The sequence below is a fragment of the Camelina sativa genome, chromosome 5, assembly GCF_000633955.1.
Source record: "Camelina sativa cultivar DH55 chromosome 5, Cs, whole genome shotgun sequence".
In the NCBI taxonomy this organism is placed as follows: Eukaryota; Viridiplantae; Streptophyta; class Magnoliopsida; order Brassicales; family Brassicaceae; genus Camelina; species Camelina sativa.
The window spans coordinates 26,716,810-26,719,670 of record NC_025689.1 but is presented as its reverse complement, the minus strand read 5'-3'; positions in this window follow the sequence as shown (position 1 = coordinate 26,719,670).

The following is a 2,861-nucleotide window of genomic DNA, read 5'->3' as shown; positions in this document are numbered from 1 at the left end:
CGCGATGTCCATAGATGCTGAAGCCTGATTCTGAATCATTTGCTGAATTAGACCGCGTAACTCAGCTTCCTGTGATTGGTTCTGCTGGCCTTGATGTTGTTGGAATCCATGTGGTTGGTTGTAGTTTCCAGAGTACTGCTGCTTAGGTGCATAACCTTGATTGTACTGGACAAAAGGCTTCTGTTGGACCTAGTTCCCTTGAACTGCAGATGGGTAAGTTTGGTCCTGAGGATTGGCAACATTCGGGTTCCGATAAGACACATTCGGATTCGGCTTGTAGTTGTTGTACCCCTTGTTGTAACCTCCTTGGTTGTTGATATGTTAACATCCTCTATCTGTATAGTCTCCCCATCTTGTTGTAGAAACTGCTCTTCCTCTGATATAGCATGAACATGTTGATGCTGCTAGTTGAGTAATTTATCAAGCTTGTCATTGAGGGCTTTCATGTCCCTCTTGTACTTGGCATCTTTCTCTCCTGTAAATCGCACAGTGCGATCGTACTCCTCATTGTAGTTCCCATCAGATTGAGCCAAGTTCTCAACTAGGTCCCAACCTTCATCAACTTCCTTGTTGAGGAAGTTGCCATTACTTGCATTGTCCAGCAACATCCGTATTTTGGGATCACTCCTCTGTAAAGTGTGCTCAGCAAAGAAGCATTGCTGAAGCAATGGTGTGGACATCTGGTAGTGTATCCCTTGAAAAGTTCCCAAGATTCACTGAACATTTCATTGTTCTTCTGAACAAAGCCGGAAATGTCTTTTCTCAGCCTTGCGGTTCTGGAGTTGGAGAAGAATTTGGCCAGGAATGCCTTCTTGCACGCTTCCCAAGTGGTGATGGACTCCTTAGGGAGTGATTTCTCCCAGATGTGTGCCTTGTCCCCCAAAGAAAATGGGAAAAGCCTGAGCTTGAATCCATCTTCACTGACTCCATTGATCTTAGTGAGGCTACAGAGCCTATCAAATTCATCCAGATGATCCAATGGGTCCTCCATTGGCAATCCATGAAACTTATTACTTTGTATCATCTAGATGAGACTACTCTTGATCTCAAAATTGTTGTTCTGCACAGCAGGTGGCACAATGCCATTTCTTTGAGTGTGAGTAGAGGGAGCATCTCCTGTTCCTATATTGGTCCTTGCTTGAGGAGCTGGTGGACCGTTCTGATTATTCATCGTCTCCTCAATGATTGCTGGTTCCGGTTGAACTTGTTGTTGTCTGAGTAGCCTAGGTCTGTCGATGTTGTCGATGAAAGGACTCAGGTTCTGGCTACCTCTGGATCGTTTTTGCATGCACAAGTAGGTTTCTGAGTGTGTACACGAGGGTCAACTCGATCTAGGTGATCGAGTGACGGGTCGGGTGGGTGCTCGGGTTGTACCTGAGATTCAAAACAAACAAGAGCGAAAGCAAACAAGTCAGATTCCGAACCAAATATAAACAAAAGAACTTGATCTAGCAAGTGCTGAAATCCTAAACGTAGCAAAAATAAAATCAACCAAATGGCAACGGCGCCAAATTGATAGACAGGTTTTCACCCAGGGTATCAATTCCCTATGCAGTGGTAGTACAAAGGGTTATCAATCCAAATGGTTGTCTATTGCTAGTAGAAAGGATATGATCAGAACAATACAAGTCAAGCCAAGCAGATAGTGTTTTTGTTATAACAGGCCAAAAATAAATGAAAGACAAGAATATAAACAAAAAACCACATGACCTAAGCACTCGATGCAAGTAATCGAGTCCAGGATCGAGTGGGGTGATCGAATAAGCAAATGAGATATGAACAGCTCGAGGTATCACTCGATACAGGTTATCGTGTACCTGATCGGGTAAGTAGTCGAGTAAGTAAGAAAAAGCAAACAATTAAAATACGAAAGCTCCTAAGGATGGGGTAATCGAATCCTGAGTATTCTTGACCAGTACAGATGCCTTACATGCCTCAAGCAATTATTTCCTAGACAATGAATCTCTAAAACTTTGTCACCACACTCTCGCACTAGCAACAATCAACCTTGATCAGTTCTCACACTCTCGCACTAGCAACATAATCAAGCAGGCATTAAGATCGATTCATTATTGTTAGTAAAATCAAACTCATCTAATCTCTTACTCAGAGTCAAGTAAACCTCTAGCATTGGTTAAATCAAGCATCTCATCTACTCCTCTCGGTCTGTAGCATTTGTAAACGCCCTAGATCTAATCTCAACCTCTCGGTCTGTTGACAGCATTAAGAACACCAACCTAGAAGGAAATCTATCGAAAATATACAATCAAACTAAGGCATCCTAACCGATCAAGAACACAAAATCATCTATCCCATCCCTAGAAACTTTACTACACTACTCGGACATAGCAATGAATAACAAAGCAACGAAAAAGAATGAAAATTGCATTGTATTAAACAGTAAAGATAGAGTAGAAAGAGTACAAGATAGAAATCTAAAAAAAACTATGAAAACTATGAAAGAAAATGTAAAAACAAAAGGAAAAATGTTTGAGTCGCTCAGTTCTCTTACAGAAGCTCTCGCTCTCTAGTTTGAGGGTCTGCGGCGTGCTTGTTTGCGAGCTAGGAGAGGAGGGGGTTTATATATGGAAACCCTTTTGACCTAGCTTCCCAGACTTGCCCGATGGTCTACTCGATGGGGTACACGAGGGTGAAGTCATATTACTCCTCGGGTGGATCTTCGGGTTGTTCTTCATGCTTTTGGATCCTCCTCGATCCTGTTGGGGTTCGGACTTGTTCTTCCAGCTCGATGGCTCCTTCGGGTGCATGCTCGGGTTGTCCCTGTTTTCCCCATTTTTGGCTCTTTAACATCTGTTTTCATCCAAAACATGCAAATGCAGAAATGCAACACCCTAAATGGT